The sequence below is a fragment of the Triticum dicoccoides genome, chromosome 1B (genome assembly GCF_002162155.2).
Source record: "Triticum dicoccoides isolate Atlit2015 ecotype Zavitan chromosome 1B, WEW_v2.0, whole genome shotgun sequence".
NCBI classification, from domain to species: domain Eukaryota; kingdom Viridiplantae; phylum Streptophyta; class Magnoliopsida; order Poales; family Poaceae; genus Triticum; species Triticum dicoccoides.
The window spans coordinates 309,541,744-309,564,932 of record NC_041381.1 but is presented as its reverse complement, the minus strand read 5'-3'; positions in this window follow the sequence as shown (position 1 = coordinate 309,564,932).

Genomic DNA, 23,189 nt, shown 5'->3' with positions numbered 1-23,189 from the left:
CTTGATGAATAACTTGCTAGGGTTAGAGAGAATGAAATTATAGAAGATGAAATTATTGATGATAGTGATGATGAAGGTTCTCCCCCTAAGTATGAATTGCCTGTTGTTCCTGAGGGTTATGTTATGGATGAAGAAACTGCTAGAGATCTTTTTGCTTGCAATGATAGATCTGATCTTAAGAAGTTACTAGCTAAACTTAAACAGAAAACTCTGAATGCTAGAATGAAATATGACCCTGCTTTTGCTACTTCACCAATCTTTGTTATTGATAAGGATTATGAATTCTCTGTTGATCCTGAAATAATTACTTTGGTTGAATGTGATCCTTTTTATGGCAATGAATCTGAAACTGTTGTGGCACATCTTACCAAGTTTAATGATATAGCCACCCTATTTACTAATGATGAGAAGTCTCGCTATTATTATATCCTTAAGATATTTCCATTCTCATTAAAGGGTGATGCTAAAACTTGGTTTAATTCTCTTGATCCAGGTTGTGTGCGTAGTCCCCAGGATATGATTTATTACTTCTCTTCTAAATATATCCCTGCTCATAAGAAACAAGCTGCCTTGCGGGAGATATATAATTTTGTGCAAATCGAAGAAGAGAGTCTCCCACAAGCTTGGGGGAGGCTTCTCTGATTACTTAATGCTTTTCCTGATCATCCTATTAAGAAAAATGAAATACTTGATATCTTTTATAGTGGACTAACCGATGCTTCCAAGGACTACATGGATATAGTTGTGCTGGTTGTGTTTTCAGGGAAAGAACAGTCAACCAAGATGAATTGTTATTGAATAATATGTTGAATAATGAAAATAATTGGACTCTTCCTGAGCCAATTCCTGAGCCAGTTGATCCAACTCCTGAGCCTATTCCCAAACCCACTCTGAAGAAGAGGGGAGTTCTATTTCTCAGTCCTGAAGATATGCAAGAGGCAAAGAAATCAATGAAAGAAAAAGGTATTAAAGCTGAAGATGTCAAGAATTTACCTCCTATTGAAGAAATACATGGTCTTAATATACCGCCTGTTGAAGAAACACATTGTCTTGATAACCCGGCATAGGTAGTAATGGTAAATTCTCTCTATAGATATGGTAAAGTTGAAATCCCTTCTACTAAATTTCATAGCCCATGTTTAGATGAATTTTATGACTTTATGGCTAGACAAGAAAGTTTTAATGCTTATGTTGGTAGAGAATTAAGGAATAATGCTTTCATGATTGGATGCTTGAGTGATTATATGGCTAGAGTTAAAGGTGAACTTAAACTCATTAGCAAATATGCTTCTATGGTTACCACTCAAGCTGAGCAAGTACTTGAAGCTCAAAGTGATTTGCTCGATGAATTAAATAATAAACATGATTTTGCTGTTAGAGTGGCTACTAGAACGGGTAAAATGACTCAGGAACCTTTGTATCCTGAAGGCCACCCTAAGAGAATCGAGCAGGATTCTCAGAGAAATAATGTAGATGCACCTAGTCCTTCTAAAAAGAGGAAAAAGAAAAACGATAGGACTTTGCATGCTTCTAGTGAACCTGTTGTAGACACACCTGAGAATCCTAATGATATCTCTATTTCTGATGCTGAAACACAATCAGGTGATGAACATGAACCTAGTGATAATGTTAATGATAATGTTCATGTTGATGCTCAACATAGCAATAATAATGATGTAGAGATCGAACCTGCTGTTGATCTTGATAACCCACAATCAGAGAATCAACGTTATGATAAGAGAGACTTTGTTGCTAGGAAGCATGGTAGAGAAAGAGAACCATGGGTTCAGAAACCCATGCCCTTTCCTCCTAAACCATCCAAGACAAAGGATGATGAGGATTTTGAGCGTTTTGCTGAAATGATTAGACCTATCTTCTTACGTATGCGCTTGACTGATATGCTTAAAGTAAACCCTTATGCTAAATATATGAAGGATATCATTACGAATAAAAGAAAGATACTGGAAGCTGAAATTTCCACCATGCTTTCTAATTACACATTTAAGGGTGGAATACCAAAGAAACTTGGAGATCCAGGAGTACCAACTATACCATGCTCCATTAAAAGAAACTATGTTAAAACTACTTTATGTGATCTTGGAGCCGGTGTTAGTGTTATGCCTCTCTCTTTATATCGTAGACTTGAATTGAATAAGTTGACACCTACAGAAATATCTTTGCAAATGGCTGATAAATCAACTGCTATACCTGTCAGTATTTGTGAGGGTGTGCCCGCTGTGGTTGCAAATGTCACTATCTTAATGGACTTTGTTATTCTTGATATTCCCGAGGATGATAGTATGTTGATTATCCTTGGTAGACCCTTTTTGAATACTGCAGGGGCTGTTATTGATTGCAACAAAGGCAATGTCACTTTTCATGTTAATGGTAATGAGCATATGGTACACATTCCGAGGAAACAACCTCAAGTTCACAACAACAATTCTATTGGAAAAATTCCAACTATCATTATTGGAGGTTTTGAATTTCCTCTTCCTACTGTCAAGAAAAAATATGATATTCTTATTATTGGGGATGTTCATATCCCAGTTGAGGTAACGTAGTGTTATTCGAAACTTCTCCGGTTCCATGTTATTCGGAATGAGTTTGTTAACAAGACTTGATCAACCTTGTTAGTGGATTCATTTTGATGATCATGAGATGGATGAAACTAGAAGGCACAACCTTCTGTACCCTCTTTTTACTTTCTGTTATTTAGAATAAATAAAGCAAAAATAGTATTATCTGTCTGTTTTCTAAATTATCCGTGCAATAAAAAATATCCCGAAAATAAAAGTGCTCCAAATGCATTGCAAATTTAGTATGATTTTTTATAGAATATTTGAGGATTTTAGGCACTGAGAACACAGCAGGGGGGGAAAGCACCTGGCCACGAGGGTCCAAGGCGCGCCCCCTCCCCTTAGGCGTGCCCCCTGCCTCGTGGGCCCACGGTGCCCCCCCTGCACTTATTCCTACACCCACACACTCCATCTTCCTCCCAAAAAAAATCCCCATCCAGCTCAAGCATGAGTTCTAGCTCATTTTGCTATGATTTTTGATCTCCTTGCTCAAAGCTCCATTCACAAAACTGCTTTGGGAGATTGTTGCTTGGTCTGTGACTCCTCCATTGGCCAAATTAGTTTTTTGTTCTAGTGCTTTATTCATTGCAAATTTTTGCTGCCTAGGTGACCCTGTTCTTGAGCTTGCATGTCAGATTTATGAGGTCCCAAGTAATTCTAATGCATGATATAGGCTCTAGGCACTTGTGGGAGTAGTTGCTATCAATCTTGTTTAGTTTGATTCACTTTTATTTTGAAGTTACTAAAATTTTTAGAAATTTTTTAGAGGAAGAAATATGTCCAGGAAAATGTACCAAGGTGGTTCCTCAACAAAGAGAGGACCCAGGCGTGCTATGCGTGAGCAAGACGATGAACCACCAAGGGAAGCTGAGGTGCGGTCTTGTGAATGGCCGTCAGAAGAGTTTATGGTTAATGCAGGCATCAAGGATGAATTTGACGCATATGTGCGTAATGCCGATCTTGAGGACTTCATGCAAGATAAGTGTCCTCAATACTACCAATTGACTGATTCATTTGTGAGAAGATTTAAATATACATCTTCGCGTAATTCTCAGAATGTCCTGTTTGATATTTATGATCAATCCTATACCATGGACTTAGAAGATTTTACAACTGCTTGCAAACTCCCACACTGGGGCAACGTTAATGAACCCCACAAATCTGAATATAAAGACTTTCTTGCTAGTATCACTGTGGGAGAATCTAGGGATATAGCACAAGCTACCATAGGGAGCATTCATTTTCCTGCTATACATTATTTGCTCTCTTCATTGGTAGATGCATTAATGGTAAAGATGAAGCATGCCACATGTGTGTCCCTGATCTTTGTGTCGTCAAGAGTGCTGTATTAGGTAATAAAGATTACAACTTGGGGGCAATAGTTGCATGTAGGTTGCATAATAATGGTATATCTGGAGATTTATTTGGGGGAATTTATGCAACCCGTGTTGCTAATTATCTTGGCATATCTCCACGTGAGGGTGAAATTGAGTTGCCTTCCGCTTATTTAGATTTTGATGCTATGGTCAGGCACCGTTTTCTTTTGAGGAATGAACAATTCCTCCCGTATCGACTAATCTTTGACAGACGTCGCGCTGTCCATATTACTCGCCCTGCTCCTTCCCTTTTTGATTACCAGGCAAAAATAAGATATGTTGTAACCAGGGAAGAGGCAGTCGAACATGAGAGGAGAGCGGGGGCAGCTCGCCAACATGCTGCGGCTCAGGAGGCATTGGCTGCTGCATCTCAGTACGACCCCAGTTATAACTTCAGATATCAGCCAGGCTATCCTTGGCATTAGACCAACTTAGGCCAAAATCCTAAGCTTGGGGGAGTACGTATTTCTCACTGACATTACATTCATGTTCACACACTTATTCTAGTTGTCGGTGCTCATACTCTTTCATTGTATTATCCATGCTAGTTTAATTTTCTTTTTGTGTGTTTGATAAACCTTAAGAAAAAACCAAAAAAATTGGTTAGTTTAATTTCCATGCTTGTAGTAGTAATTAAAATGAAAAACCCAAAAGATTTCTCGTTCTTCTTTTGCTTGTTGGGAGCTTTCCCGTGTAAATAGTTTTATTTTTTTCTTTCCTTTGGGGGTCGAGAGGAGAAGACCATAATGAAAATGTTTACTGGCTCTCATATGCATGATTGTAGATTTAACTTAGAGCCCATATTACTTTGTCTTCTCTCTTGAATTGAATGCTTGCAGATTCTAGCTTAGTCCGATGCACGTGCACTATTATTATTATACACACCGTTCGGTCGTGTGAGTGAAAGGCAATAATGACGATATATGATGGACTGGTTGAGATGAGAGAAGCTGGTATGAACTCGACCTCTCTTGTTTTTGTAAATATGATCAGTTCATCATTCCTGATGCAGCCTATTATGAATAAACATGTTTGCAATGACAATTAGAGATTATAGTTTCTTATGCCATGCTTAATTAGCTAGGAGCTTATAATGGTTTACCTTGCGTTCCAACATGCTATTAAAATGGTTGTGATGTGGTATGATAAGTTGGTATCCTCCTTTGAATGATTCGAGTGACTCGACTTGGCACATGTTCACGCATGTAGTTGAAACAAATCAACATAGCCTTCACGATATTTATATTCATGGTGGATTATATCCTACTCATGCTTGCACTCAGTGTTGATTAATTTTAATGCATGTTCATGACTGTTGTCGCTCTCTCAGTTGGTCGCTTCCCAGTCTTTTGCTAGCCTTCACCTGTACAAAGCGGGAATACTGCTTGTGCATCCAAACTCCATAAACCCCAAAGTTATTCTATATGAGTCCACCATACCTTCCTATATGCGGTATTTCCCTGCCGTTCCAAGTAAATTTGTATGTGCCAAACTCCAAACCTTCAAATGAAATTCTGTTTTGTATGCTCGAGCAGCTCATGTTTCAACTAGGGCTGTCTGTATCTTCCATGCTAGGTGAGTTATTCTCAAGAGGAGTGGACTCCGCTCCTCATTCACGAGAAAATGGCTGGTAACCGGGATGCCTAGTCCCATGATCAAAAAGATCAAAGCAAATCGAAATAATTAAACAAAACACCCCCAGGGCTGTTGCTAGTTGGAGGCACTCGTTGTTTCGAGCAAGCCATGGACTGATGCTTGTTGGTGGTGGGGGAGTATAAACTTTACCATTCTGTTTGGGAACCGCCTATAATGTACGTAGCATGGAAGATATCGAGATCTCATAGTTGTTGCATTGACAGTGAAAGTATACCGCTCAAAATGTTATTCATCTCTATTTTAAAATCAAGCTCTAGCACCTCTACAAATCCCTGCTTCCCTCTATGAAGGTCCTATCTATTTACTTTTATGTTGAGTCATCACCCTCTTATTAAAAAGCACCCGCTAGAGAGCACGCTGTCATTTCCATGCATTACTATTAGTTTATATTGAGTATGACTTGACTGGATCTCTTTTACCATGAATTACAATGATTAGTCAGTCCTTGGTCTTTAAAGGTGCTTTGCATTTATGTTTTGCGATCTCAGAAAGGGCTAGCGAGATACCATCTTGTTATATCATATTGTGATTGTCTTGAGAAAGTGTTGTCATCCGAGATTTATTATTATTGCTCGAGTTGATTATGCCATTGATATGAGTAAACATGAGACCTAAGTGTTATTGTGAATATGGTTAGTTCATAATCTTTCTGAAAACTTGAATGTTGGCTTTACATATTTACAACAACAAGAGCAAACAGAGTTTGTAAAAGTTTTTCTTTATCACTTTCAGTTCATCAACTGAATTGCTTGAGGACAAGCAAAGGTTTAAGCTTGGGGGAGTTGATACGTCTCCAATGTATCTACTTTTCCAAACACTTTTGCCCTTGTTTTGGACTCTAACTTGCATGATTTGAATGAAACTAACCTGGACTGACGCTGTTTTCAGCAGAACTGCCATAGTGTTGTTTATTCTGCAGAAAACAAAAGTTCTTGGAATGACCTGAAAATCCACAGAGATAACTTTTGGAAAATATAAAAAATACTGGTGAAAGAATCAAGGCCAGGGGGCCCACACCCTGTCCATGAGGGTTGGAGGGGCACCTCCTCCCCCTGGGCGCGCCCCCTGTCTCGTGAGCCCCCTGATGCTCCACAGACCTCAACTCCAATTCTATATATTCCGTTTCACGGAGAAAAAATCAGAGAGAAAGTTTCATCGCGTTTTACGATACAGAGCTGCCGCCAAGCCCTAATCTCTCTCGGGAGGGCTGATCTGGAGTCCGTTCGGGGCTCCAGAGAGGGGGATTCGTCGCCGTCGTCATCATCAACCATCCTCCATCACCAATTTTATGATGCTCACCGCCGTGCGTGAGTAACTCCATCGTAGGCTTGCTGGACGGTGATGGGTTGGATGAGATTTACCATGTAATCAAGTTAGTTTTGTTAGGGTTTGGTCCCTAGTATCCACTATGTTCTGAGGTTGATGTTGCTATGACTTTGCTATGCTTAATGCTTGTCACTAGGGCCCGAGTACCTTGATTTCAGATCTGAACCTATTATGTTTTCATGAATATATGTGAGTTCTTGATCCTATGTTGCAAGTCTATAGTCACCTATTATGTGTTATGATCCAACAACCCCGAAGTGACAATAATCAGGATACTTCTTGGTGATGACCGTAGTTTGAGGAGTTCATGTATTCACTAAGTGCTAATGCTTTGGCCCGATACTCTATTAAAAGGAGGCCTTAATATCCCTTAGTTTCCATTAGGACCCCGCTGCCACGGAAGGGTAGGACAAAAGATGTCATGCAAGTTCTTTTCCATAAGCACGTATGACTATATTCGGAATACATGCCTACATTACATTGATGAACTGGAGCTAGTTCTGTGTCACCCTATGTTATAACTATTACATGAGGAATCGCATCCGACATAATTATCCATCACTGGTCCAATGCCTACGAGCTTTTTACATATTGTGCTTTGCTTATGTGACGCCCCCGATTCAATCGTACACTAATCATGCACGCAAACGTGTACGATCAAGATCAGGGACTCACAGGAAGATATCACAACACAACTCTAAAATTAAAACAAGTCATATAAGCATCATATTACAAGCGAGGGGCCTCGAGGGCTCGAATACAAGTGCTCGACATAAACAAATCAGCGGAAGCAACAATATCTGAGTACAGACATAAGTTAAACAAGTTGCCATAAGATGGCTAGCAAAAACTGGGATACAGATCGAAAGAGGCGCAGGCCTCCTGCCCGGGATCCCCCTAAACTACTCCTGGTCGTCGTCAGCGGCCTGCACGTAGTAGTAGGCACCTCCAGTGTAGTAGGAGTCGTTGTCGATGCTGGCGTCTGGATCCTGGGCTCCAGCATCTGGTTGCGACAACCAGGAAGAAAGGACAGGGGGGAAAAGGGGGGAAAAGCAACTGTGAGTACTCATCCAAAGTACTCGCAAGCAAGGATCTACACTACATATGCATGGGTATATGTGTAAAGAGGCAATATCGGTGGACTGAACTGCAGAATGCCAGAATAAGAGGGGGATAGCTAGTCCTATCGAAGACTACGCTTCTCGCAGCCTCCATCTTGCAACATGTAGAAGAGAGTAGACTGAAGTCCTCCAAGTAGCATAGCATAGTATAATCCTACCCGGCGATCCTCCCCTCGTCGCCTTGTGGAAAAGCAATCACTGGGTTGTCTGTGGAACTTGTCTGGGTGTGTTTTATTAAGTATCCGGTTCTAGTTGTCATAAGGTCAAGGTACGACTCCGGGTCGACCTTTTACCGAGGGACACGGCTATTCGAATAGATAAACTTCCCTGCAGGGGTGCACCACATAACCCAACACGCTCGAACCCCTTTGGCCGGACACACTTTCCTAGGTCATGCCCGGCCTCGGAAGATCAACAGGTGGTAGCCCCACCTAGGCACAACTGAGAGGTCAGCACGCCGGTCTAACTCCTATGCGCGAAGGGGTCTAGGCCCATCGCCCATTGCACACCTGCACGTTGCGTACGCGGCCGGAAGCAGACCTAGCCCCCTTAATACAAGAGCAGGCTTACGGTCCAATCCGGCGCACGTCGCTCAGTCGCTGACGTCACGAAGGCTTCGGCTGATACCATGACGTCGAGTGCCCATATCTTTCCCGCATAGTTGGTTAGTGCGTATAGGCCAGTGGCCAGACTGAGATCAAATACCAAGATCTCGTTAAGTGTCTTATTTTGAAGTAATCGCGGACGCCGACAAGGGCCAGGCCCACCTCTCGCCTAGGTGGTCTCAACCTGCCCTGTCGCTCCGCCACAAAGTAACAGTCGGGGGCCGTCGGGAACCCAAGCCCACCTCTATCGGGATGGAGCCACCTGTCCTTCCAGAAACCACATCGGAATCACTTGCAGGTACTCACCGAGTCGACCCGACTTTAGTCACTGCCTGAATAGTATGTATGTATAGTATATACCCGTGATCACCTCCCGAGTGATCACGGCCCAATAGTATAACATGGCAGACTGACAAGAATGTAGGACCCCTAATGGTAAACTAGCATCCTATACTAAGCATTTAGGATTGCAGGTAAGGTATCAACAGATGTAGCAACAATGACAGGCTATGCAACAGAATAGGATTAATCAAAACAGTAACATGCTACACTACTCTAATGCAAGCAGTAGAGGGTAGAATAGGGGATATCTGGTGATCAAGGGGGGGGGGCTTGCCTGGAAGCTTTGTTGTACAGGAAGAAGGGTCGTCGGTGACGTAGTCGTACTCGGTGGCATCAGCGCCGGTCTTGAGGTCTACCGGGGACGGAGAGGGGGAAGAAACAGTAAATACGGAGAAAACAAAGCATCACACAACATAAGGAGGCAAAACGCGGTGCTAGGTGTGCCCTAACGCGGTAGGAAGTGATACCGACGAAGGGGGAAAACATTCGGGAAAGTATCCCCGGTGTTTCGCGTTTTCGGACATATGAACCAGAGGGGAAAAGTTGCGTGTTCTCTATGCTAGGGATGTGTGGCGGACGAACGGGCTGCGCATCCGGATTTGTCTCATCGTTCTCAGCAACTTACATGTACAAAGTTTTTTCATCCGAGCTACGGTTTATTTTCTATTAATTTTTAAAGTTTTAAATCATTTTCTAAATTATTATCTATTTAATTCTAAAATTATCCAAAATAGTGTAAGCTGACGTCATGCTGTCAACAGGGCGTTGACTGGGTCAGTCTGACGTGTGGGACCCACCTGTCATACTCTATTTAGTTTAATTAGGATTTAACTAATCTAATTACTGTTTAATTAAGCTAACTAGTTAATTAGATTAACTAAGCAAGGTTAATTAACTTAATTACTTCACTAATTAATTAATTAATTAATTTTATTAATTCATTTTTATTTTATTTTATTTTTCTTTTTATTATAAAAACGTTCTGGGGCGGGGCCCATTTGCCATAGGCCCATAGGGCCTTAGCGGTCACTGGGCGTTGCGGGCGCAGGGGCATGGCCACGAGCGCCCGATAGGCAACCCGGGCGCTGGCCTCCGGCGAGACCAACGGCGCGGTCGCTGGCGCCCACGACGCCGTCCAGGGGAGGCGACGAAAGTGCGTGACTAAGGCGAGGGGAGCAGGGCGCGAGGGTCGGATCTCCTGAGTTGGCCGTGGGCATGGCGGCGGCGCCGGTTCAGGGGGGTGCAGGAGCGGGGCGATGCCAGTGGCCAGGGCGGCAGCGATGGCCGGCCGGCGTGGGGGGAGGCGGAGTGAGGAGCCGGTGAAGAGCGGGCCCAGGCGGTAGAGGAGCAACAGCAGGGGAGCCGGGGCACGGTAGCGCACCAGCGCCAGGGGGCGGATGCGAGCGACGCGGCAGGGGCTCGCGCGCAGCCGTGCGTCGCAACGACAGAGCGGGGCGTCAGGCACGCGGTGACGGCGACAGACGCGCAGAGGGGAGGAGAGGGACGAGGGAGGTGGCGGCTCACAGGGGAGTAGGAGGGGCATGGCAGCGGGCTCGGGGGCGACCCATGGGGAGGAGGACGGCGACGAGGTCGGTGACGAAGAGGATGGCGAGGCGGCGATCCGGCGGGGTGGCTCCGGCGATGGCGTCGAGCTGCGGGGGCGGAACCGGGCCGAGGCGGTGTGCGGCAGCGGCGCTGGGTCGCGAGGGCGATGGGGTCGCTGCCACCCGATCCAGACCGGGGGAAGAGGAGTGGAACGTGGGAGTGAGTGGGGGAGGGTGGTTAGGGTTCGGGGGAGCGGGGATAGGATAAGGGAGTGGCGGGCGCAGACGGTTGGGCCGGCAAGGCGGCCTGGTGGGCCGAAGCCGAGTGGAGGGGGGTTCCCTTTCCTTTTTGTTTGTTTGTTTTGTTTTCTTTGATGTTTTCTTATTTTTCTTTTCTGTTTTCTTTTAGTTCCTAATTATTTTGGTTTTAATAAAATACCAAAGTGACACCTAAATTGATGTTTCAAATTATGTCACAACCACAAAAGGTTTCATCTCCAAATAATATAGTTCAGTATTTTACAAAATATAAAAGGCATTTAATTAATGGTTTTAGCTACTGATTTAATTAGTTTAGTGCATTTAAAGATTTTATAAAGACTTTGTTTCTCCACCAATATATCTTATGAATTATTTGTCACAATAAGAACATTTAGTTTTTGACTTTTGAAAACTTTAATTGTTTGACTTGTTTTTGAATTTGGATTTTTAATCGGCTTTGAACTAACACGAGATTAGCAACAATAACAGAGGTGACGCGGCATCATTAGCTGAGGTTCACTGTAGCTTAATTACCCGGGCGTCACAGCTTATTTACTTTTCCGTTGCTACTGTTACAATTACTACAAAACTGCTACCGTTACTTTTGCCACTGTTACCATTACTATCATGCTACTTTGCTACTAAATACTTTGCTGCAGATATTAAGTTATCCAGGTGTGGTTGAATTGATAACTCAACTATACTTGAGAATATTCTTTGGCTTCCCTTGTCTCGAATCAATAAATTTGGGTTGAATACTCTACCCTCGAAAACTGTTGCAATCCCCTATACTTGTGGTTTATCAGCATGTAACTACAACAATAGGATAAAAGATACTCATAGTATGTATTTTTTCACATGAAGACTGGAATTTAATACCCACTGGTATTGGAAGTTGATCTCCTTTATTTCTATAGTAAAGAAGAAAATTTGTAAGCTGAAAAAATAATCAAATCATAAATTTTCAAAACCTTAAGGAGTACTCCATGATGATTTTATAATATATCTAATCCTCTTCAATAATATATACATTCTATATTATGTAGGAAGAAACAAAGAAAGTTAAAGGTCGGGCACATAGCAAAAATGTGAGAAACCTGCCAAGGTGGTTAAAAGCATCAAATGTACAACCCAACAAGCTTATCCGTTACTAACCGTGAATCTTCAAAAGGTGGTATAGTAACAATCTCACAACTAAAATATATAATGCAACAATTCAAGTTAAGCACATGTGGGTTTGTGATTAAGATTGGACGAAAAAATATTTCAAATTCAAATTATTATCTTACTGATGTGAATCCATTCAATAAACAATGGAAAGAGGTGGGAAAACTACCTGCAATATATTGTACAAGTCCATGTTCGCCTTCATATCAACAGGAGGAAAGATAGACACAAAAATAAACAATTTTTGTGGACCTTATGTATTTGTGAATGAACGGCGAAAAAGACCACATAATAGGAACTCTACTACCTGAAGGTAAAGACAAACCACACACAGCGCAGTTATGCACCTATGACCCTACAAATGAGGAAAAAACTGGATTAACACGTCAACATCGGAAGATACAAGGGAGTCAACAGATCATCACATTGTTGAGGGCCTTAAAAATATGTTGGATAGAGATAATAGACTAGCAAAACAATCAGAATGGCAACCAAAGTTGCAGGCTTCATTGTGAATGATACGATAGGGAATAGAAAAGGATGGAATATCATTGTACAGTACAAAGGCATTACACCAAGAAGAATATCAAAGAACCATTCATAATTCATGCTATGCAGTATCCATTATTATTTCCCTACAGAGAAGAACATATGAAATATGCATTACATATTAAAAGGTGCAAAATGCAAGAGAAAGCATGTAACAATGTTCGAATACTGTGAGAGTCATATATAGCACCATACTAACCAATCGAAACACTTCCTGGTGTGTGAAAATCTTAAATTGCATTTCAATGTGGATGCCCTTGCATGCATTTTGCAGTACAAACTGGACTGGATCGAAAGACACCAAGGAACCTAAGAACGGAATTATATGCTGGCTTGCAAGAGCCAATAGAAAGAGGAGATACAAGGGATGATCAAGTATGAATGAGAATACTACTTCCATGTGCCATCCAGCTTCATAGACAGCCCAAGATACAAAGCGAAAAACTACCAAGATGCTATGCCGATATGTCAGTGGCCTGGATACGCAGACCTATTTGTGACATTCATGTTCAACGCAGCTTGGCTGGAGATACACTCTATGCTACAGGAAGTAGGCCAAGCAACATCAGAAAGACCTGATATTGTTGACCGAGTGTTCCACATAAAGCTCAAGGAGTTCATGAGAGACATAAGAGAAAGGAGGTACTCAAAACACGTGCAAGTTATACCATGCTGACTTGATCACACCTGTTATTTTCTTTTCTATAGCAAATGAACTAACAACGAGGATGATGTGGTCAAGAACATAGTCAACACAAAAATATTCTAAAGTTGGGAACTAAAAAGACACTTACATATGCTACTAGCCTTTTCTAGATAATCATAAGTAGATGGAAAATTAGTACACTACAAACTATCCTCAAAATAAAATTGAATTTTCTATGCTAACATGATATGGCAGAACGGATATGATCAGTACTCCCAAAAGAATTGCAAACATGCATGACCATTTGATGGAAATAGCTCAAAAATACCAATTGTCGACACTATATATTAACTAATAGTTCAAGCTTATTCTATTGTACAATAGAATGGTGACAACATCCATGGATCGTTACAGTTAATATGTAAAATGCAATAGCACATATTTTCATGTTCACTTATTAAAATTAATTCTATCTTTGGAAAATAGAAAAAGTATAGTTACTTACAAATGAACAAATTAATTTCTTAATTTGTTTGAATATGAATGGCGGAAGTGGGCCTAACACTTCAGATGCCAGTCCCAAGTACGGAAAAAGTGTATGGAGGCATAAATAGATTTACATATTTCACTAACAAGTCGTACCTTAACGTACATTATATTGCTTTAGCCATACACATGCAGGGAAAGGATAAGGAACAAGAAAAAAATAAGAGTATGAGATAGGCAGGAAAGGAAGAAGGGGGGACCTGCAGGTGAAGAATGAGCCGACAAAGTGAGGCTTCCACTGCCGAGGATGAAGATGACCTGTCGGGGCATGTCGCTCCAGGACGCCGCCACGATGTGATGGAAAACAAGCCGCCAGCATCCTCACAATCAAGGTGGATTCAAGCTGGATGTGGGAGATGAGATCCACGCCCACGTCGCCTCCAAGGACGCTGACAACAGCGGCACTGTCAAAATCGACAAACTCGCCTCCTCCATTGCGCAGCTTCTCATCGAGCCCTGCTAACCCTCCACCGCCGTTGACCGGCCTGGCAGAACGAGGAGGCGTACAGGGAGCCAAATCAGGCGCACGAGATGGACACCTCGTGGCCGTGACAGTCAGTCGAGCTGCAGAGGTGCGTGTAGGTGTGTACCGGCAAGGTCACGTCAAGGAATCAAGAAAGGAAACTGAGTTGGTGTTCATGGTGGAACGAATTTTGTATAGATGGGATAGAAGGAGATGAAAAGGGGATCAGGCAAGAGAGTCGTGTGCGACTATGAGGGTTCCACCAGAAAAAATGTGTGCACGTTGTCCAGAGTCTACAATTGCAAGATCCTCTTGGGCTTCCACCATAAAGAAAAACGTTTTCTATACAAAAAACACAAATTTCCTATTAATCAATGATTGCGTACAGTATTGTATACATCCCTAAAAATAGGTGGAGTTCACATATGTGTGCTGAGACTACTAAATTATAGTCTAATTTTCTATGCTGCAAAATGTTCAGAACAAATCAAAATATACAATACATGACATAAATAAAACATATTGAACCCATAACAATCATTGATATTTGAAGTATGCATATGGAAGTACTATTTCATGTCAAGTCGGTACAAACTATCAACACCATCCAACGGCCACATCCGGCAAACCCATGGGTTAGGGAGGTGTTTACAAAGAATTCGATGACAAAGTCTTCGCCCAATATTTCCCACAAATGAAAGAGGAATTATTCTCATCTAATCATGAAAAATACTAAACATATGCCTCCAGGTAAAATCATGTTTACAACTACCAAGTGACGAACAAATGATAAAAATGACAAATTTTTATAAATGTCATCACACTTGGTTCCACTTTGCTAGTTACCTTAACAACACACCACATGATTACTATAGAGATAGATATGAACTATGTGTACTATATCAACTCGAATTCTATTTTTTGAATACAGTTGATGTTGATTCCAGATAATAGTACATTTGATGTACTAACTATATATTCATAATCTAAATCATGTTCCGTACGTACACCGTGTTTATCACACAAAGTATAGTGCCCCGCCCCCTACATTATGATAAGTATTTAGCCCTGAGCTGCAAAAGCCACACATTAGCCCAAATTATAATCAATGTTCTACATTATGATATCTTCTTCAAGTATCCGTATCCACTTTTTTACAATGAATTATGATCTTTGTTCGTCTTTTACACCTTCACGATCCTCTTCTGTTTGTAGCTAGCTAGCGCTAACTTTCTATCGTGCATGCACACGTCCGCGCCCCTCTCACCCTCCCTCAGCATCCCCTCCATCACGCACATTCCTTATTTCTCTTTAGGTCGTTCACACGCGGTGTGTGTAGGCCCCCTGGCTCCTTCTTTCCGGCACACACCGATCGATATACCTCTCTAGCCAAGTGTGCCTACCACAAACACATACTTCCCCTCTTCTCTTCTGACCGTCCATGCCCCCCTGTGTCCAATACGGTTCCGCGTAGGTGCACACTCCTGCCCCTTTTTTCATCGATCTCATACTCGCACACTCCTGCCCCTCGACATGGTAGGCCTCTCGCACCACCTCCTAGCCGCACCCCTCTCCCCATGTCTGTCTCTCTAGACCTTATTTGCTTCTAACACATGCATGCATATATACATACTGATCTCCCTACATATAGCCAGGTCGACTATAATTCGTTTTCCCCATGCACCGATAGACTTACCTCACTAGTTATGTCTCTCCCTTTCTCGGATACACGATGGTTGATCTTCCTATGCAGTTATGTATGCTTACCACAACCATATCGTCTCCCCTCATCATCCTTGCATACCTCCTGACCCGTCTGTCACACGCACGGTCATAGACAAATAGACATCCCCCGCCCTCTCTTATCGATATTGCACTCGTACCCTCCGTTTGTCTAGCAGGCCTCTCCCACCATTTGTGAGACACCACTCCACCACCAACCCTCCGACACTCTACCTTTGTCTTTCTCCCAACCTTATTCCTCTACTACACATATCCATGGATGCCGACCGATCTCCCTCAATACATAGCTAGGTCCCTCTCCTTCCCCACACATATACTAGTCGATCAGTCTCTGTCCCCTCCCCCCCTCCCACACTCACCGATAGTCGAATGTTGTAGGTAGGTATCCACGCCACAGAGAAAAACTTCACCTTTGCCCTCTAAAATTCCAGTAGACCAGCCGCCCTATACATGGGAAAACACAAATTCCATGGCACTCTTTATCGATCGCGCAGCCACACACTTCATCCCTATTTTTGATTCTATCAATATCTCACGTCCATGACTCCGTTTCACACACATTGTATATGTTAAGTTTTTTTGTTTGAGATATCATCGACACATTGCCTCTGTTTCACACAAACCATCTCTCTCACACCCACCCACGTACGTATATGCACCTAAAGAAGAGGTGCACACAGGACGCACGTACTCACATCTCGTTTCCGGCCACACCGGCGCGGGTACACGGTGGAGTTCGTTTCTATACAAAAAGGCAGCCACGTGATAATTTGACGCATGTAGCGGTTGTTTACTCGAAGGAGGGTCGGGTACCACGCCTAGACGGAACAAAGTTCGACTTGACGCATTAGTATTAAATAAAGTTATATATTCCTCAATGGCACGTACAGAATATAAAACGATTGCCGTGGGGTAAATGGAAAAATCCGCTCCACTATATAGAACGAAGCCTGCTTGCCGGGGTTTGTCTCTCGTCACACCATCTCACACAAGGCAGCGGTGGCCTCTCTCTCTCACCGTTGGTCAGTGATCCGGCCACATCCCGTCCGCCGGTGGAAAGGGAGGATGTGCATCGTTTCTTCGTTCGACGGTGTTGAGGCAGCACGTCCCGATCTGCGGTACCCGCCGTTCTCTCTGACCAAGCTCCGGCGCTGTAGGGCCTTTGCCACTTGCTCGCTGCCGTAGTATGGGCGGATCTAGGCCACCGGCGCCCTCCTAGTAACATCCCGACGACCCTCAGGTACAGCTTCCTCCGGCCTTGCTCCACTACCCATGTTCCCAAGTTGCTGCATGTGGATCTTCTTTAGTTGTTTGGTTAAAACATATCTCGGCTGGCGTACTTTCCATCTTGCAATCTCGTCCTCAAACCATTTTTGATAAACCACCATGCTGCTATCTTTCCCTTATTACATGGAATATGCTTCTTTTTTGTTGGCGTATGTGTCTTCAACTTGTGATATTGGGCAGTAATTGTTTCCTTTATACCGCCTTTTGCAAACAGGGCTATCCATTTTCACCTCGTTGCTATTGCGACCTTTTGGTGAACGGCACAAATCACTTTTTTCTTAAGAGTGTTTTGTGCTGTTCCGCCAAAATGTTACACGGGCAACGTTTTTACATTTATGTGTGAAAGTGCAACTATCCCTAGGTGGTTTTGGTAATTCATAACAACATAGAGCTCATTGAGCTAATGCTATTCCAAGACTATTATTTCAGGAAAGCTCAATGAATGGCATGGCATGGATGATGAAAATGGATCCCTCAAAATACTAAGGACAAAGGATTGGCTCAAGCTCAAAAGCTCAAGACTCTTCATTTTACATTTTAGTGATCCAAGATCACATTTAGTCTATAGGAAAAGCCAATACTATCAAGGAGGGATGAGGTGTTGCTTAATGAGCCTCTTGCTTCATGTGCTTAGTGATATGCTCCAAAACCCTCAACTACTTACTCACATCCACAAATGACCTAAACCCAAAGCCAAAATTGGTCACACCGATTCTTCCTATCCGGCGCCACCGATTCCAAAATTCATAGCCACTGCCACAAACCCTAAGCAAATTGGTAGGGATCTCGGTCTCACCGAGATGGGATTGTAATCTCTTTGTTTCCCTTCGTAACGTTTCGGTCTAACCGAAGTGAGCGATCGGTCCCACCGAGATTGCAATGTAAACTCTCTATTTCCCTTTTGTAACATTTCGGTCTCACCGAAAAGAGCAAATCGGTCCCACCGAGTTTACCTGACCAACACACTAGAAAGCTTATTACCAAATTGGTCTCACCGAGTTTGTGTAATCGGTCTTACCGAGATTACGTTATGCCCTAACCCGAACCGAATCGGTCTCACCGAGATGCATGTCAGTCCCACCGAAAATAACTAACGGTCACTAGGTTTACTAAATCGGTCCAACCGAGTCTGATGAATCGGTCCCACCGAGTTTGGTAAATTGTGTGTAACGGTTAGATTTTGTGTGGATGCTATATATACCCCTCCACCTCCTCTTCATTCGTGGAGAGAGCCATCAGAACAAACCTACACTTCCAACTTACCATTTTTGAGAGAGAACCACCTACTCATGTGTTGAGGCCAAGATATTCCATTCCTACCATATGAATCTTGATCTCTAGCCTTCCCCAACTTGCTTTCCACTCAAATCTTCTTTCCACCAGATCCAAAACCTATGAGTGAGAGTTGAGTGTTGGGGAGACTATCATTTGAAGCACAAGAGCAAGGAGTTCATCATCAACGCACCATTTGTTACTTCTTGGAGAGTGGTGTCTCCTAGATTGCCTAGGTGTCATTTGGGAGTCTCCGACAAGATTGTGGAGTTGAACCAAGGAGTTTGTAAGCGCAAGGAGATCGCCTACTTCGTGAAGATCTACCGCTAGTGAGGCAAGTCCTTCGTGGGCGACGGCCATGGTGGGATAGACAAGGTTGCTTCTTCATGGACCCTTCGTGGGTGGAGCCCTCTGTGGACTCGCGCAACCGTTACCCTTCATGGGTTGAAGTCTCCATCAACATGGATGTACGATAGCACCACCTATCGGAACCACGCCAAAAACATCCGTGTCTCCAATTGCGTTTGAATCCTCCAAACCCTTCCCTTTACTTTCTTGCAAGTTGCATGCTTTAATTTCCGCTGCCTATATACTCTTTGCATGCTTGCTTGAATAGTGTGATGATTGCTTGACTTGTCCTAAAGTAGCTAAAATCTGCCAAACTCTAAAATTGGGAAAAGGTTAAGTTTTTAATTGGTCAAGTAGTCTAATCACCCCCCCTCTAGACATACTTCAAGGTCCTACAAGTGGTATCAGAGCTTTGGTCTCCATTTGCTTTTGTTTCCATAGCTTTTGGTGGTCATAGCCTTGGTTTCACAACCTAGGAGAGTATGGCGTCTAGCGAGGGAAATTATCACCGTAGAGGTCCTTACTTTGATGGTACTAATTTTGCTAGTTGGAAGCATAAGATGAAAATGCATATTCTTGGACATAACCCTGCCGTTTGGGCAATTATTTGTATTGGCTTGCAAGGTGAATTCTTTGATGGGAGAGAACCAAACCGTGAAGCTAATGTGGAAGAATTAAAGATGCTGCAATACAACGCTCAAGCTTGTGATATCATCTTCAACGGATTGTGCCCCGAAGAATTCAACAAAATCAGATGTCTTGAGAACGCAAAGGAAATTTGGGATACTTTGATTGATTTGCATGAAGGTACCGAATCCGTCAAGGAATCCAAGTTGGATGTGCTCCAAAGTTAGCTTGACAAGTTCAAAATGAAGGATGGTAAAGGTGTCACTGAAATGTACTCTAGGCTTGCTCTTATCACAAATGAGATTGCCGGCTTTGGGAGTGAAGAGATGACCGACAAATTCATCATCAAGAAAATCCTAAGAGCATTGGATGGAAAGTATGATACCGTGTGCACATTGATCCAAATGATGCCAAACTACAAAGATCTCAAGCCAACGGAAGTCATTGGAAGAATTGTTGCTCAGGAGATGTCACTCAAGGATAAGGAGGAACTTCACAACAAGTCAAGTGGTGCTTACAAAGCCTCAAGTGAAACCCCCACATCATCAAGTGAGAAACAAACCTTCAATGAAGAATTGAGCTTAATGGTGAAGAACTTCAACAAATTCTATAAGAGTAGAAGCAAAGAAAGAAGCTCCAAGTCAAGGTCTTACAATGACAAAAGATCTTCTAGTCGAGAGCGCAATTGCTACAATTGTGGGAGACCCGGACACTACTCCAATGAGTGTACGGCACCCTACAAAAGAAGAGAAGATTCTCCAAGAAGAAGAAGCAAAAGAGAAGAATCACCACCAAGAGAGAGGAGTAGAGATGATCATTATGAACAAACACCCTCACAGAGAAGCAAGGATTCGGAAAGGAAAGACAAGTCATCAAGGAGCTACACAAAACGAAGACATCAAGCTCATGTTGGTGAATGGGTATCCGGCTCCGACTCCGACAATCACTCCGAGAGAAGCTATCACTCTGACTCCGAATATACTCAAGATGAAGGTGTTGCCGGTCTAGCACTTGTGTCAACCAACTCCTACGACATATTTGATTCACCAAATGAAGGAATTGGAAGATGCTTCATGGCCAAAGGTCCAAAGGTAACACATCTTTGAGTATGTTGATTTCAATAGTGATGAAGATGACTTGCTTGTGGATGATGATTTACTTGTTGACAACTCTAGTGATGAATACTATGATGAAACGTCAATTAATCATGCTAATCAAGATAAAATGAATGACAATGATAAGGAGAAGATTGAGCTTCTAACTAAAGAACTAAACACTCTTAAGTTAGCTCATGAAACTATCTTCGAAGATCATCGAGAACTTTTAAGGGCTCATGAGAAGTTACGCTTTGAAAAGCTCAATCTTGAGCAAGAGCATGAGTTCTTAAAGGCAATCAATGATGATCTCCGTAAGAAAAGTTCTTCTTACATTGCCAAGCGTTTACTCTTATCTACTTATATGCCTCAAGTCAAGTCTAGTAACAAGTACAAGAAAGATACTTCCTCTAGTAGTAACAATAATAATGTCAAATCCAATATTGTTGCTTCTAGTAGTTCTCTTGATTCCACAAATGATTCTCTTAGCCAAGTTACACTTGAGCAAGAAAATAGCTTATTGAAGGGAATTATAGAGTAAGCAATTCGAGGAAATTGTACGCAAGCAAGGAAGGCACCGGAAGAATCAAGGTGTTGGTTTTGAATGAAGTTCAATGTTAATGGAGTTGAGTGGGAAGAAGATCAATACCCCAATATGAAGTTTGTTCCTCAACAAGATAAGTATGATCCTACTTCCTTCAAGGGAACACAAGCTCAAGATGATCTTCCACCACAAGACCACAAGAACAAAGGCAAGGACAAGCTTCAAGAGGAGATTGATGCATTTGAAGAAGCACCTAAAGCCTCGTTCAAGTGGGTTCCCAAGACTACGTCAAGTTCTACTTCATCAAGTACAACTACAACTCCAAGGATTCCCATCAAGATGATGTGGATCCCGAAGAAGAAGAACTAGAGAGTTCTTGAGGGTGACTCCTCCAACATTCTTCACTCATATCATTATGGCAAGAACAAGTGCAATCAACTTCCACATCTTGCACTAGTTCAAGGAGTCACAAACCCTCATGTTGGTAAGGCAAGGGACAAGGTAACCTAATGATTTCATGGACATCATCTTGTGTGTGCATCACTCTATGTCTATGGATATTCTTGTTTGTTCCTTGTGGGACTAACCCATGTAGGTAAGTTGAAAGTGCAACTCACTCCAAAGGGTTGCTCCAAATGATCTACATCAACATTGAGCATCCACATCTTCAACACCTACATGAAGTCATCATCGACAAAACCCAAGGTTAGTTCATCCCTCTAAGGGGGATCTCAGATCTAGGGGGAGCTTAACTCTAAGAATTGAGTCAAAGCAACTCTAATGGTGTGAACACATCAATGCATTATGTAAAAGTGGTAACCCCACTTGAGCTTAAACGATGAGTATGACCTACGATCAAATGTTCTCATTTGACTCCTAAGTCAATATACTCATATATAGATGACCTAGTCATCGCCAATTATTTGATAGATGCTAGAATTGGTTGTGCATGCTTTGCCACATATTTCATTTGCCATCTTATTGTGTGAGCATATTGGTGCATATTTTACTCATTCAAGAACATCCACTTGTTGTTTTGATTGTTTGGCTTCTTTTCTTTTTGCCAAGTGGATGGACAAGAATGCCTAAGAACCTTCTCTAGCTATCTATGCTTTCCTCATCTCAAACTCTATTCATGCTACATCACAAAATTTGATCAAGTCAGATTCGAACCACTCTATGTGAGGAGCACTCAGAGTCCCCGATTCGTCATAGACTTAAACTTCCAAAACCTCTTTGTGATTCTCGGTCTGACCGATTCCTCCATTTCAGTCCTACCGAGATCATTAAGTTGATTTGAGTTTTCAATCTCGGTGCAACTGATTTGAAATTTTCGGTCACACCGATTTGCTGTAACTGTACACAGTTATGCATCTCGGTGCCACCGAGTTGTTCCACTCGGTCACACCGACAGGGTCGGGTTATATATAGTCACGGGCAAAATTTTGGAAATTTCTCCGAACCCCTTCGCGTGCGCAATAGCTCGCTCTGCCATCGAAGGTCTCCGGATCGTCTCCTCGTCCCCAGCCGCCTCCAGTACCTGGTCTCCGCCGCCGTCAACGGATTTCGCCCCCGCCGTTGTCGCCGTAGCGAGTTCATCGCCAAGCTAGGGTATGGACTTGATTATTGTGCTATCCTCGTCTGATTCCTAGCACATTGTGTTCTTATTGAATCTTGCCATGATTGAAACAATCCTATCCACTCAATGTAGTCCGTAGATTAGATGAGATTCAAAATTTTAGGGTTAGGTTTCCACCGAAACCATCTCGGACCCACCGAGTTGAAAAACTCGGTCCCACCGATTTGGCTTATGCCATTGCACTAGTGACTCTCGGTCTGACCAAGAATTACTAATCGGTGCGACCGATTTTAGGATTCTGTGAAACCCTAGCAGTCTCGGTGCCACCGAACCATGACTCGGTCCAACTGAGTTCATCAGTTTAGGTTCCAAAACTGCTTCGGTATCACCGAGTTTAAAAATTGGTTGATCCGAAATGCTTTCTGTGGAAAACTAAAACTGAATTTTTGAATCATTCTGTTAAAAAAAACTCTGCATTTTGTGATGCTCATCCACTCCATCTCATCTATAACTC